A 16,461-nucleotide genomic window follows, 5' to 3' on the forward strand; every position below is an offset into this window, starting at 1 on the left:
CTTCACCTCTCGCCCTCCTCCCCATCCTCCCCCCTCCCCCTCACATCTGGCAGCTACGGCACACTTGCTAATTTCTCCTGCAACTACAGACCCTACAAATCATACTTATTTAATCATTGACTTGTAAAATTAAAGAAACATTCAGTTCCACAGCACAGACGGGTTTTAACGCTTGCACAAATGCAAAATGAAGACATTTCCCAGATAAGACTTGTTTGCTTTCCTCTTCAAAGCTGATATGATAATACAAAGCACCGAATTTGCAACATTCAAAGCGGGATTCAAGATACCATATGGATTTTAATGTTAAAGCAATATGCTTTAATTTCCTAAAGCAATGTGCTATTCTAGTTAAAAAGTAGAGACACCCACTGATTCTTGCACTTTCTGGGTCATATCCAGGCTAATCTGACATTCAGATTGTCTAAAACCAAGTAAAAGTGTAAAAAATACATTTAATGTGAGAAATGCATGGGTAAAGCCTATGCAAGGGAGGTATTTATAGAGAACTCAAACCCAAGTTCTGTTCATTGCAACCAAATGTCAGAAACTCTGAGTCTTGAGCACAGTGTAATCCAGATCAAGGACATTAAGCTGTTTAGGTTGGTGTGACAGGGTCGGTAGTGCACATTGCAAATATTAATAATAGCCTCTCTCAAAGCAGTCCTAGTTACTGTTCCTCTTCACAAGTTTTCTTGTTATGCTTTTTCCACCGAGAATACAAATGGGCTGCTTTTGTAAGCAGTCTTGCAGCTCCTTCACATTGTACATTTATAATGCCAGGAGTCAAAAGTCCAGTAATAAAGCATGAGGAAATTGTTACAACCCCTACACAATTCTCAGTAAAAGAAGCCACTGTAAAAACCAGTACAGACCTCAGAAGAATGAAGGAGCAATCCCAACTTCTTCCTAGAAACAGTGTAAAAGGAAAAACAATTTATAGAAACAATGTGGGAAAAATTATTAAAAAAGGTGAACTCAAACTAAATCTAACAAAAGCAGAATCAAGGCTATAATTTTCTCATTTTCAGTTTCAATCATCTCCATTATAACTAATCTGGTATTCTAATTGCCAGATGAATTGATTACTGTCTCAGAGTCAGGACTTACAGTACATCACCGCACTTCTCTGAAGTGTCGTGACTTGTTTTTTTTTACTCACAATTCTGAAAGTAAGCCGATGAAGAGGCTACACAACTTTGGCGGGTTCCACGTTCTCTTTTTCCCAGTGCTTTTGTGACACAAAGAGCATGGAGCAGCTCATTGTTACAGTGATCATTCCTGGTGGGAAATGCACACGAGCACGGCTACACTTCCTCTTCTCCCCCAGCACACTGCCAGGAGTTACTGGAAGCTGGAGTTGCACAAACATTAAAATTATTAGCTCCAGGGCTTTACCATCCCACACAAGGCCTAATGGAAGCTGGAAAAACAACTTTTGCAATCACTGCAGTGGAGTATGTAGAACATGACAGAACATATTGACTGCGTCCAGTTCTATACTCTAATTCTAAATCCCATACTAAGAGCACCAGAGGCTCACTCTTAATGTTAAACAAGACTTACGAAAATTTACTCAGTCCTTTACAATCAATATGACATGCTGGTACACTAAAAAAACAGTAAAAAATAAATTGGGTGAAACACCTGTTTTAAAGCAAGTTTAAGACCTGTCTTCTGTCTCAGTTCTAACTGTAATATGACTGGTACAGTACCTCTGGGAAGCAACAGTGAGAACAGACCGCAGAGGACGGATGAACTGTACTTGTGCTGTACAGCACTGCTGTATACCTCCCCAACCTTTACAAACCTGTTAGATCAACTCTTAACGATTTTTTGAAAATCGTCTTTATTGTTCGTACATAATGCAATCCTTTTGAAATCCCAACCCCCCACGCTGCTGAAACAGTAACATTATGAGCAAAGTTTAAAGGGAGCAGAGAGAACTAATGTCCTGCAAGTGTTTTATTTCTAAACGATAACACTCTTGGGACTGCACAAGAAAACATTAGTTCATACCCCATATGACTAGCTCTCCTAGGACCAGAGATCCCATGTAGTCGGGTAGAAAGGAGAATACTGTAGAGACAACAGTGAACTGAGCAGCTTCCTTGGTGCAAGGTATGTGTACTCTGGTGGTTTGCCACAACTGTCAGTACCCAGAGTAAAGAAAATAGTCTTACAAACATTTAATCTAAAAATGTCTCAATTTTCCTGTGCTGAAAATATTTAATGGGCGGGCTGTTTCCTGCACAGCATTTTCTTTACGAACTGTACCATCTGCACCTCTTGTCTCCTGGAAACAAAGACTCCAACAGATTACCAAGCTACATATCAGGATACAAATTTGAAATGTACTGCTACAAGCAGAAGCTGCATTTAGAGGTACAGGCTCTGGACAATGAAACACCGGAGTAACATCACTCAATAGGGCACTGAGCATGTGCGACCGACATGTAAGATGGCATAGAGTCCACCACTGTCTGGAAAACCGCAGGAGGGATGTGGCACCATTCGTTCAAGGGAAGGTCAAACAGCTCACGTCTGGCTGATGGTGGTGGAAAAACTTGTCTCAGGGTTCGTTCTACAATATCCCATCAATCCTCGATTGGATCCAGACCAGGTGACTAATTAGGCCGTGACACATGGAAAACCTCACTGTCATGCTCATCAAACCATTGGGTGACCTCACATGCTCTGTGGATGAGGGCATGCTCAACCTGGAAGACACCCCACCTCTTCTGGCAGGAAAGAACCCCTGCACCATGGGGACGAAGACGATAACTCGGTACCGTTGCCTTTTACAGGAAATTAGTTCACCAAAATCATCCCAGGAAAATGCACCCCACAATGTTGTGGAAGCACCATGACCCATCACTGTTGAAACGGCTTTAGGTCGGTGCCATACGTGCACTTGTTTGCTGAGAATATGGTGAAGGATGATTAGTCTGACCGTAGCCTGTTCTCTTCGGACTCACATAGTGCATAGTCAGGTGTGAGAAGTGGTTGGAGCATTGCAAACCAGCTGTTAACATTTACTCTCCATGAAACCAGCTATCCCACCTGAAAATTGCAGCCAAATTTGATTGGAAGTAGCTTGCCTGTTTCGCCTTGCACTTCCATTTAAGGCATATCACCACTCTGGCATACACACTTACTGTACGCCCAGTTTCCCTTTTCTGATGGTGTCTTTGCCTTGAAGCTCCATAAAGACATCAACTTAGATACTGCTGCTTCTGAAACATCAGCAAGTTGAGCTACCTTGGTCCATAATGTTCCAGTTAAATGCTCCCCATCAATTACCCCTGTCTGAATGTCACTGAGGGCTCCTCCTAGCACCCTGCAAGCTGTAATAATGGGCAACCAGGCCTGTACAGCATTATTCATACAACTTTAAAAATGCTGGAATGTTACTTGCTTAAGCAATGCATGAAACTACCTATGTGGAAGGCCATGCTTTCGATATTTTGGTGTCCCTCCTTATTTAGATGTTTACATTTTTTTAATCACTACCTGTACTCCCTTGAAAATGTTAAAATGGAGAGGGCAGGTTTGCACTGTACCTTTCATTTAACCTTGTATGCTACACCACAGGTAGACTAAAACAATAGCCAAGACTGTTACATTTACTGGATGAAACTTCCCTTTCAAAACTAATCTCAAACCAGTCCTCTCACTTCCAATTTCTGGAACATGACTGGTGCCTTTGTGAAGATGGGCATTTGGAGTTGACTGTGCTTTTTTCCTCATCCAGAACTAACACACCACACAGGAATCATTCCAGAATAAACACACTTTATTAGTGAGCCAAAGAAAGAAAAGGCGGGCAAAGAGGAAAATGACAGAAACCCATCTCACACTGTAGGCACAACACTTCTGTTAAAAGAAGTCAATATTTGATTCAGTTATGCATTTAAGGGTGCAGGTAAAGGTTTGACTGAGCTTGACAAAGTGAACAGTCTGGCTTCATCTTCAGATCCAGTCTGAAATCAGAAACATTTTCATTAAATGCAAAAGTTAAAAAAGTCACAGATCCAAAACATTTAATTCATATATAACAGGGCTAGCAAAACAGCAGACCTTCAAGTCTTTTCCATTCTAGGTCTGTCTTATTTTATCATTCAATTGTGTACACAAGGACCCAGCTACACCAAAGACCTGCACTAGAATGGACTGAACTACCCCTGTCAGGTTAGATAAACTGCATGGTCCTCTGACTCAGTTTCTCTCACACTTTCCAATCACCAGCAGCCTCTCCTGCTTCTAATCTACAGCTCAGACTAGTGCTGTTCCTGACAGTTTCCTATGGCTCTTCCTGCACTTTGTATTTGTTGTAAAATCTGCTGACAGAGAAAACCTGCTAGTGCATTCCACCGAACAAAAAGATTTTAAAACAGTGACCCGATATTAAGATGCTGGACTTTGTGTTTCGGGTCTGGCCTTTGCACCATTAAAGTCAATTGTTTACAAACTGAAAAAAGGTGTCAGTGTGTGAAACAGGCATGAGGCAGCCTTTCCAGTTCATATGAGACAACACAGCAGGAAGCCCTCAATATAGTGGCTGTCTGAAGATGGCCTTTGATAAATCACAGACGCTGTTCTGCTCCTCTGCATCAAAACCTTATCAACACAATGCATACAGTAAAGGGCAATATTAACCACTACTGCAGCACGAGTCCCATGGCAATGCTGTAACTAACACTACCCATGCTATAAATGCCAGGTTAGGCGTGCTAACATGGCAACCATACACAGAGAAGCATTTCTCTGCAGTAAGACATCTCTTAACAAAAATCCAATTAGAAGGTTTGTAATACAACAGAATGTAACCTATGAAAAGATTGAACATTTACAGCACTGACAAGAAAATAATTAAAAAAAAACTACATGAACCCTCTGCATTTGGTTGATATATAACAAAAGAGTAGAATCCAAGCCAAAAGAGGTCAGAACAATCATGATCAGTACAGGATCACAACAGCAAGGACCTACAGCTACATTTTTTTTGGTCCTGTACAACCACGATAAATACATTCTTTAGTTTTGTGAGCATTAACGCTCTTCAACCACTAAAACCTGCAGGATTGAGTTCCTAAAGTAAAAGTGAGTACTGCTGACCTGAAAGCCCAGAGAATGGACAAACCCAAATTATACACATAGGAGGGTGGAGCGATGCTGGGGATTCAGCCCACAGGCTCTGGCCTGCAGCTGATACCCATTCCAGCCTTAAGCCAAAGCCTCTACTGACGCAGAGCACATCTGCATTCATTCCCCCGTGTAAAGACAGCTTTGTCCTCAGCTGGCATCCAAGTTGCCAGGCTATAAAACAGCACAAAGGCAGTAATAGGAGGTTGTTGCAGCTAGCTAGGAACAATGTAGTCAGCAAACAATAGCAACATTATGCCCGTTGAAACTTGAGGCAGAATACTTTATAGTTCATGTGCAAAGTATAATAGCTCAGCTTTTGAAATGATGGGGATTGTATTATTAGGAACTGAGGCAAAAACAATCAAAAAGCAGAATCCATTCTGTGAGCTCTATGCTGCAGCCATTTCAAGAATTACACAACTGTTTTGTATTTCAAAGTTATGCGTTTCACATTTTCAGCTCATCACTATAGAAGGCTTTGTATTTTTCATTTAAGGGTTTTTTTTCACTCCCAGGACACACAGTGTATTGGCTGGGGACCACAGGCCATCTAAGAGAGACTTCGTCAACTAAAGTCGGTGTCACACTGCAGGACTCGACACGACTTCTAGTCGGAGCGCATGTCAAATTTAACGACTGCAGTTGCTGAATCTCACTGCCTTTTCTGTCCTAGAGGGTGTCAAATTAGACGACAAGGAATCGCAGGGGGTGAGTAATTACATGAGTCCCTCACGACTTTCCACCATGGTTCCAAATCTCGTATTGCGTCAGAAAAGTACCGTGAGGTCGCCTCATTTTGGTAGCCAATCAACGTGGAGCACAAGAGGAGCACCACATGAAAGTCACCAACAACATGGAGAACAAGCACATAAACATCTTGAAAAATGTAACACAGGCATTGTTTTCCATAAATAAACATCTTCAGAAAACACAGTTAAAAATATAAAACACCTTTAAAACAAACATTGTAAGCAAATTAGTATTGCGTTATAACATGGAACATATTGGGCACATTATCTCACAGGTACACATCAGGCTCACTGCCCACCTCTACGACTTGTGACTCGCAGAGAGTTGTAGAGGCATTAAAGAGCGCTATAACAGATATAAGAGTCGCTGGGGGTGTCACACTACACAACTGATGGTAACGGGCGCGCTGCGATTCTACAACTCTCTGTGATTTTCTTACGATTATGTAAATGAAGGCTACAACTGAAAATCCTAGGAAAAGTCGTAGTGTGACGCCGGCTTAATCCCAATGTTACCCCTGCTGACACCTAGCTCTCCTAGCTGTGCTCTGCCACTCCAGGAATCTCAGCCACAGTCCAGTAGTAACATAACCAAATTCGAACCCGAGACACCTGTGCCGTGGATTACCTTTACACTTTTTCCCCACTAACACCCCCCCAAGACCCTTTAAGAAAATGGTCCCTAACAGCTGCAGATTTTAAGTTTCTTACAAAATGCAATAGGTATCTTGCAACTTCCATTTTCCTAAAGCTAACATCTTTAGTACAAGTAAAGGGAATACTGTTTGAATGAAGGGTCCATGAAGTAATAAAAGGCTCAGCTGGAACATGTCAAATGGATCAGCGTGCTCTGATGTCTGGCTTTGGGGAGCCAGTGGTCTTGCACTGTGCCCCAGAAGGTCTTCTATCACCTTCCTAACCCCCAGTACACATGAACTGTCTTGATTATGATTTTTTTGCTAAATATGACAGTCATCTCACTGCACACCAGGCCAATGGTCTCCCCAATCCATACACTGGATTCCAAATTACCTGGCCGAAACTATGACCCACTTAGAAAATAACTAGACAGGAAGTCATTTTCAGCTAGAGATTGGAATAATGCACCTAGAACACTTAGTAGGACCTATATCATTCCACACTGTGTATCATGAAATATCAGTGTTCAGTCTCTTTCCAAGATGGCAGAGAGGCTCAGCCATCTAGAAGAGCTCTTTGTTACCATCGTGATGTATTCATTTAGTCATGAGGACAGGAAGCTTATGGAAATTGTAGAGGGACTAAATGCAGAGATACTGTGTTGAAGCTGTTTGAAAGAATTCCCACTTATTTCAACATCACGTGCACAGTCTAGTGTTTGAAATGATTCTCAACTTTGTTAAAGTTTAGTACAGCTGTATGAAGTAATGAATGACTGTGAAGGATGATCTCTGAACACAAGAATGGAATAGTGTTTCTGAAGGACAGAAGGTAAGAAAGACTTCAGTTCAGTGCTCAAATGATTAAGTTTCACGTGGCAGGAAGAGAATGGTCCAAATGTGTTTTAAATATTTACAATGAAGTTACTATTAAGACTGAACAGACAGAGTCGGGGTTCACCATTCAGATGGCAAGCTTAAGAAAGGATCCTCAGAGTTCCTCCTTGCCTTGAGTAACACAGTAGACTAACTCCTCAAATACAAGGTTCTAGTGTAGGTGGCTGCACAGAATACAGTTAAGCACCTTTGTTGAAGTACAGTTTAGACCTGATGTAATGTATTCTGCAGCACTGAATCCCAGTCTTATTCCTCACAATTTTTAAACAACAAGCCTAGTCATGACCACCAGCTTCAGTAAAGTAAAGATGTGCCTATGTTTGAGGAGAATTTAATCTATTAAAAAGATCAGTTTACTTATTTTATAAAACATTCACCAAATGATTAGTTGTATAGGGCCAAAAAAACATAGCACTGCTGCTGTATTTGTATTTATACTCTTTTGTGAAACTGAAAATGATCATTAATTTACAGTAAATGTAGAATATGATCTACAAAGGCAGTTCCAGCAACCCTCCTTCATTTCTTCCTGTAACACTATGGGATGGAGAGTCAGTCCAACAGCACATTACTTTGCCTACCTGGCAGACAGGCAGATACCGCTAAGTCTCTAAACTACCACTTAAAGACTATCCCCCAACTTCCCCAAATACCTTACTTATTAGGGACTCACAAAGTTCAACAAGAAAATGGCTGAACTTCAATACACACAAATACAGTAGAAAGCGTACACCAATGTGGATGTCATTCTTAGTAAAATGTTTCCTCAGCCAGTATATTTTCAGTAACTGGAGTGATCCAGTAACTGGAGTGATCCAGTAACCCAGCAGCGGTTAACTGGAATCATTGCTCTTGTAACGTGGGCTGTAAGTGGGTAAACTGAATGAACTGTCAAGAAAACAAGTTTACCGGATCCTGAAAACACTTTAATCAGCACTATGATTCGTCAAATCACCTGGCAATTTCTAGACTAACTGCCAGAATCTAGTCAAGGGATAACAGTAAAGCAGCACATTGCTGAGTATACAATTAAAGAGCAACACCAAAAACCACTGGAATTTCATATCAGTCCTTACCTTTCACACACCCATGACACAAAGGAGGCAAATACACACTGACCTAACTGGTGTCCTATACTACAGCACAGTGAATTGGGCTCTCTCTCAAAATCACAGAGTGAAATTTGTTTAACAGTAGTACAGAATGTGAATCGAGATGTGCAAATAATTGCATGCCTTTTCCACAGCTCTCAATATTAGTTGATATTAAAAAAAACAGAAAGAACTGTATGTAGAGGCATGTGTTGCAGCTTTTGTTCTCTTAAGTCCTGAGTTCTTCACAACCAGAGAACGCAGCAACACCAGGGAGGGAGTGGGCAGGACAGCACACTGCCCAACCTGCTCTAGAGCCTGGGACAAGAGCTGTGGGAGGGTGGAATGCCATTTAAGGTGCGCTGTACCAACAATGTGGCTGAACACTTCTTCTAAATAGAGAAGGGCTGTTAAAACATAGTAACACCACATTTAATAATTGCTAAACTGAGCAGAGAGTCAGCTATTTTAAAAGTTAGCATCCTTCAACACCCTTCAACTCCTTCTTCACTCCCTATCTCATTGCTAACTTTGGCAGGATTTACATAGACATGTCCCTGCTATCTCTCAGCGTTACCTTCTACATTTTAGGAAATGCTATGCTGTTCTGTTTTAGGAAGTAGAATCTGGAATGCAAATTACTTGATTAATATAAATATAGCAAGGGATATTTAATTGTCTTTGTCTCATATACAAAGTACGATGCTATGATTTCAGTTCAGTAATTTCCATGAACTTCCACAAAAGATGGTTTCTAATCCCAAAACATATACATAGTGGTTCAGGTGGGTAGCTGCGTCAGCATGCGTAGGCTGCAAAGGAACAATAGGTTTATTCCATGCTGAAAAAAAAGAAGAAAGAGAACACAATGTTTCGGCCGTGGAGCCTTCTTCAGGTGTGAGAGAGACAGGGCAGTAGGCAAAGGTAAAGTAGCGGGAGAACAAAGGTTGGGAGGGAGGAGGAGTGAGAGGCGGGAGCAGGGGACAGAAAGAGAGGCCAATCAAGAGGTGTGAAGTCAGAATGGGTGCAGAGAGGTGTGAAATGAAACTTCCAATGAATGGAGAAAATTTAAAAGAACAGTAATCTGTCGTTAAGGGAAGGGAGAATGTGTGATCCTAGCTGCAGAATAATTTTGGTTTCGGTGCTCTTTCTGATGTATGAGCTCGGAAAACCGTCTTTGAGAACACAGACGGAGAGATTAGTGTGGTCGTGGCCGTCAGAGGTGAAATGAGAAACAATGGGCTTGGAGAGATCTTTAATCCTCACAGCCCTGACGTGTTCTCTGAAGCGGTCTCCGAGTCTCCTTCCTGTTTCTCCAATGTAGATGGCTGGGCATTTACTGCAAGAGATACAGTAAATAAGGTTGCTGGAGGTACAAGATGCTGTCTGGGTGATCCGGAATTGTCCTGAGGGGCCTTGAATGAGTGTGGTGGTGGATGTGTATTTGCAGGTGATACAGCGAGCTCTGTTGCACTATATACATAGTGTACAGTACCACACAAAATCAAATAATTATTTTTGTTGGCCGAGTATATTTCTACCCTCGACCCTCCTGGGGCTCAGACACGTGTGTGCTGGAGCTCAGGGAACCCCAGTCACAGTAAGGCTCCGACCCACAACACCTGGACGATGACTTGACATCTGAGCAGGGCTCTACTGTGCCGCCTCTGACATGAGGCAGCTGCATGGGACCTGCTGCTGTTCTTGGTGCAGTTCCCCAGGCGAGTTCCCCCTCCACATGTCTCCTTGGGTCTGCCTCTACTTGTTTTCCCTTGTGGCGTCCAGCGTAGCGCTGCTCGTGGCAGAGAGTCAGAGGGGCATTTACAAGACATGGTCTGGCCACTTCCATCTTCCTCTGTGAGTATTGTAGTGAGCGACCTGAGGTCTAAAAGCCTTCGTTGCAGATGGTCATTCCAGTTTGGTCAGTACATCTTTTTCTGCCATAGGCACTTGCTCTGAAAGGTGTCAGACGTCATCTCCTCTGAGATGGTGTTGGTCACCTTCCAGAATTCAGAACCGTAGAGCACAACACTGCGCATGTTAATTTTGAAGACCCCAAGTTTCATTTTTAGTCTCTTTTCTTAGATTTCCACACTGAATAAAGCAAGGAGAAAGCCTGGCTTGAGCAAGCACCTGAATTGGCAGAACTACTTGAGTTAAATGATCATTAATTAAATTAAAGAACACCCTCCTCTGGTCCATGTTAGAGTTTTTTTTTAAGTAAACACAACCTTGTGCATAAAGACAAATATGTAACCAATTAGCTTTTGTAAATAAATGTGCAACTTTTTGGAAACAAATATAAAGACAAGTGTTGGTTAAAGATGCTAGAATTTAAAACTTTACAGGAGATTCCAATGTCCTGCAAGATAATAAATTTAAGCCAAATGTTCAGTTATAAACAATATAATGACAAACACAAGGCACAGAGTTTAAAGGAAACACTGTTTTAGTCTAAAATGCTTAGGCAACTAGAATCTTCTTCTACAGCTGTTGTGTAGAATCAGACTATCTACTGATTTCAATATTTTATTGCTTGCAATGAATGTATGAATACTTCATTAATGTAATATATTTTGCAGCAAAATGTCTGGTTAAGAATTTACTGGAATGTTCTTAAATGGGTCTACTCTGGATTTCCCAAATTAATAATAAAGGTACATTACTTTTTCACAATTCTGCATGTCTTGTGCACAATTAACAAATATCCACAAATATTTAAAAATCCCCCTGCAATTCACATAAAGCCTCGTCCATATATCGGACCCTGTTGCACTACAATGTTACATTTTTAACTAATATAGGATACCAATATTGTATGATTGTACACTTAGATTTCTAAAGAGCTTTTAAAACGTTTCCTATAGAAGAATAATTCTCAAACCAAAAACTTAGGGACTCTAATAAGATTAATATATTGAGAGGCCTCAAAATGAGGTGACATTATTTGTGGGGTATACAAGGAATCTGTTTCATAAGATGAGAAGAGTAATCAAGTCATATCAGATAATGTGGGTAAGCGGCAAGCCAATCAACACAGGAAAAGAAATGCAAGTGAACTTCAATATATTAATTAGAACTAGGCAAGAAACAGGAAAAGCACATTCAATAGTGGCAAGTGCAAAGCATTACATGCAGGTAGAATATGAAGTCAAATGATGACATGGTTACACCCAACAAATGCCTTAGGTTTTACCTAACAACACAGATAAATGTCTAAGTCTCAGTTTTTTTTTATCCCAGTTAGTTGCAAATGAAGATAAAGAGCAAGCCTAGAAACGCACAATGGCAACAAGCATTCCACTGAAGTATAACACAGATAGGCCACAAAAAGCACTGTTAGAGCTGGTTCTCCTTTCCAGAGGTGTATGAACAGAAGACTCATGACTTGCACTTTTTTGCCGTACTGTACTCCAGTGGAACAAGCCCTTCGAATAAAACACGCATCATTTTGAGTTATTCTGAAGTCAGTCTCTTTCAGACCGGTGTCTGCAGAAAAGGGTAGGAGTGGGTGGAAAGGTCTCAAGACCTGACCGAGAAACCACAGGGTTGTACATATCTTTCACAATGAGAACACAAAACTATTTTGTAATTTTAAGCTGCATTCCACAACACTTTGCAAAAAAAACAACATGATGACACAACATACAGAGGGATGAAATGAAGATAAAGTTGTCCTTCTAAAATTTAAAGTCGGCCTGCTTTTGGAATACCAGTACTTGATGAAAGAGGCATTGGCAGATACCACGACACTAAGACTCGCATTGTGAGCAAGTCTGAATATTTTTATGTTCTACCAACTGTGGCTCCTTTTTCAAAGGCCAAAAGGAAGAAAGTCTTTAAATATTTATGAATCAGCTCATGTGTTTGCCTCCTTCATTAGTATTATTTATACAAGATCCTTGAGGCCCTAAATAGATAACACTGATGTGGCACAGCTTTAATTGCATTCCTGCCAATGGCCAGAGATGCACTGAATATGAGGTGGCAAGCTCATAGCACAGTCTCAGTCAAGATCCTGACCTCATGAGATTTGTATAATGTCACAAAGATAGTGACATTCTTGGGTTTCACTGCTTTAAAAGGCCATTTATGTTTAAGTACTACATCTAAATGTATCAAATAACATTTCTTTGGACGACAAGTAATTCCATTCACAGCATACATGAGCACAGTTCACCATGAGCATAGAAAACTGCCTTCATTGAATATAGCGTGGAATGTGCTATTCCCCCTTAAGACAATGAAAGTTCTCAAAAATATCTTTCTGTTTCAGCTTTGGTGCCACACAGACCTCATGTGGAACCAGGAGAGTGCATTTGGAGGATCCTAAAACATCTTGTCCCGTGATGGTCGCAAATACACTTTGCTATATGGGCATACCTTTTATTCCAAACCTAACAGTGGGACTTCACTGCTCCTGATGTTCTCAAGCCACAGTAAGTAAAATTAGCCCCAACACCCCTAAAAGAGGAAACAAAGTCTTATAACGAGAGAACTGCCTTAATTCAGAAAGCAGAAGGATCGGATGGCAACATGCAGACTTTCAAAAACACTCTAAGGTGAAATTTTAAGACTCATCCAGCAGCTTGACTTGTCATTTGAAGAACTATCCATTACCTCGTTACGAAAAGACTACAGAAAACCTGTCTAATATTGTTGGTATATGTGTCCTACTGTTAATTCTCATGATTAAGTCTGATTCTAGCGAATCAGTACCAATATGCTGATTTTATAAGGGCTTTTTCTGCAAACGCAATAAAGAAAAATGCTAACTGTGTCGGATAGGGAGCTCAATTTTGCGAGAGCTGATCACGTGTATTCAACCTATTTTATAATTGGAAAACACCGGTTGACAAACACAAAGACACCGATTGTGTAAAGGACCACTGAGCCTACTGCCAAACGCAATAATTATGCGTTCTTTAACACAATGTAGAGCACTAATAAATGCATTTGAATACCAAACTAGGAGAATACAATAGCTACAATCACCTTTAAGACCATTACAGCTTCAGTGAGCCGACCAATTAAACCTTTAAAACATATTAAATCAGTACAGGAAACAACGTCATACTGTTTACATTGAACTTTTACAAAATCAAGGTGAAACTTCAACAACGTGGCTACATATCCGCGCTCGGATGCTACAAACCCCCTGCACCTACCGACGCACTTAAAAGGTCTTGCTGTCTGTAGTTTTAATATATAGTATTATTCGACTGAAACGAGAGCCTTCTTTTTCATCATTCCCTGTGCTCTTTTAAAAGTTTGAAACAGCAACTGTAAGTACAGCTTGCGACGATACTGCTCATTCGTAGTTAAACTACTTTCTCAACAAAGAAAATCACAGCCAACAATTAAGCGCAGTGAAGTAGCTTCAATAGTCGGGGCCTCTGGGGGCTACCAACAACATGTATTAACATGTACAGTATATCCAACTACTCGGTGTGCTAGCCAAGGAGCGCAGAAACAACCCCGTCCGCTAGCTGCGATTTTATTTCACGGTACTTGGTGCGAAACGCCACGAACGTCTCAATCTCGCACGCAACCAGCTCTCTCCTCCGGTCTCAAACCATAGGCAAGAAAACCTCCCAGACAAAAACACAAGTTCAGCTCTCTTTACTTACTCAGTTCCGTTCTGCAGGAAAGGTTGATAGTAACGACTGAGATCCACCCAAACCTACCCTGGTGAACTCTTTCAGCCCATCTCCCACTGACTTCCTACCTATCCCGAAGCTCTGTAGGGGGAGGGAGGTCCTACGCCGTTTTGTTTCCCCGGAAGCTTGTTTACACAGGATTCTGGGAATCGTAGTATTAGCAGAATTTCTCGCTGTCGTAATGCTGGATTTTTTTAAACTTCAATTGTATTGGAGAAAGCGGTTAGAAAATGGATGGATGTAATTTCTCTGAGCTATGATTTGAAACTGAACTAGTCCGAAAGGCGCCGGCAACGAAAAACGGAAAGATCAAGTAAACAAAATTGAATACCATTATTGCGGTAATAATTACAGTACTGCATTGTAATACAGCTCTCTTGAATAATAATTTAACATAAAAAAAATCATTAACATAGCCCAAATTGTGTAAATATACATAACAATGTAATTTAAGAATTTTATTGAACATTTATTTGAATGGACGGGAAATGGCATTATTACAATTTTCTAAAGGAAAAAAAACAAGCACAATATTGCGTAAAACAAAAGGATAAAAGTACAATAAAAGGACGATTTATGCAACGGATCGGGACAAACTGCAAAAACTACAGTTAATGAGAACAGGATCCAAAGCACATGAGACCCTTTGAGGGAGGTTCTGTGTGAGCAAGAAAGTGGATAGAAAGATGAGTGATGCAGGCAGAAATTAAATCCCGTTTTTTATGGTTACTGTAATTTAAATCTATGCATGTTATAAATTTAAAAGCAGAAACTGTCTTGGACCAGACCAACAACCCAACCCATTCTACTCAGGATGTCCAAATTCAAAAAAGTCTATTGACTGTGTATATTATTGTCCTCCAGAAGACATGAATGGATACTATGTGGAATTGCATTTAAAAGTGAGAACAAGTGGCTCATACTTACGCAAAGGGCTGTGGGAGCATGGAACTAGCTACCCAGCTATGCTGTTGACAATGGAGTCTTGCAGAAATCATATTTGGAGGAGAACCTTGAATAAATTATTCGCTAACCATATGTGAGCTGAATGGCCTCTTGTTTGTAACCTCTCTTATGATCGTCTGTTTTCACTAGGTGAGATGATGGTGGAAAGCAATCATCCTCTTAAAAGCCCAAGAGAGAGATATAAGATAAGATCACTTTATTAGCCCTAAAATTAGTCTTTTCACATAATCCAGCTTGCTCTCCATGAGACACAGACAGGGAGAGCACAGGGTCAGCCATTTATACAGCACCCTTGGAACAGCTGGGGTTAAGGGTCTTGCTCAGGGGCGCAACAGAATAGGATTCCTCTGCCGGCCACGGGATTTGAACTGGCAACCTTTCAGCCACAGGGGCAGATCCTTAGCCACAGTACCACCGCTCCACCCCCATATCTTTGGTGTCATTACTGCTGCCTCATGATTACAGGTTCCCGGCTTTGATTCTGGCCTCCAGCATTTTTCCACATGAAGTTTGCATTTTGTCCCCACATTTGCATGGACCTTCAATACGTTTTCTAGCAAACAAAGAGGTGCTGGCTACGTTTGCCAGGCTTTCCCAGATTGTCCCTTCCTCCCTTGATCTGGTGCCCCAGGAGTGTGGTCTCCCCTTGGCAAGTCCTGCCTTGCTCCCTGTGGGTGTTGGGTGGGCTTTGGCCTCACCCTGACAAGTTCCAGCTTCACTGCTCGCTGATGATGAATGAATATGTACTGCAAGTGTTATACATGGATGCAGTAAAACTATGTACTGTTATCATCAGCAATGATGATCAAAGACACTAAAGTGTCTCTGTTTTTTGCCTCCCCCTCCAAAACACTTGAGGTTCTAATTAACGTTTGTTTTCAAAGGTCAATAAATACTATGGTGATGTGATACATTTACGACAGCATCTAAGCTCAATAGTTCAACAATTAACCGGTGTGACAGAGTAAGAATTCATGTCCTTATTATTATTATGCATTTGCAAAGTGTGGATTTTAGGAGTATCTTTGTGTCTCAAACAGGCTGTGGGCCTGCCTTGTGCCCATTATGGGCTTTGGGTACAATTGATCTGTACCAGGAATAAGCAGCCTACTGATAATGGATGGATAGGAACCTTTGTGCAGTATGTTATGCCATGTTAATTTGTAAAGCTAAAAAAAACTTCCTGGAAAGGCCCTTAGATTGTTTCACAGTCTATTGCTTTGTGCCACAGGGGTGGGCAGTGATAAAAGCGAAGAGGTCACAGCACAATATATTCATCTGGGAGAGCTGGTAGGGTGGAGGCAGCCCCTTC

At 41.1% G+C, this 16,461-nt stretch overlaps 1 protein-coding gene across 9 annotated transcripts in view; it reads right to left on the minus strand.

The window, feature by feature from the left end:
• plekha1b (pleckstrin homology domain containing, family A (phosphoinositide binding specific) member 1b) overlaps positions 1-14,272 on the minus strand; it is a 41,096-nt gene extending 26,824 nt beyond the window's left edge. For 4 of the 9 annotated variants that reach the window (XM_015346656.2, XM_015346657.2, XM_069189013.1 and 1 more), the window contains exons 1-2: positions 14,154-14,272; positions 876-909 (exon numbers count right to left, since the gene is read on the minus strand). The gene's annotated coding sequence lies outside the window, so the exon portion shown is untranslated. Of the gene's footprint in view, positions 1-875; positions 910-1,162; positions 1,390-14,153 lie in introns of those variants that run through there. The other 5 variants (XM_015346649.2, XM_015346653.2, XM_006630421.3 and 2 more) reach the window with 3 other exon arrangements.
• Positions 14,273-16,461: the final 2,189 nt, after the last annotated feature.

This window comes from Lepisosteus oculatus, chromosome 4, assembly GCF_040954835.1.
Source record: "Lepisosteus oculatus isolate fLepOcu1 chromosome 4, fLepOcu1.hap2, whole genome shotgun sequence".
Classification (NCBI taxonomy): Eukaryota; Metazoa; Chordata; class Actinopteri; order Semionotiformes; family Lepisosteidae; genus Lepisosteus; species Lepisosteus oculatus.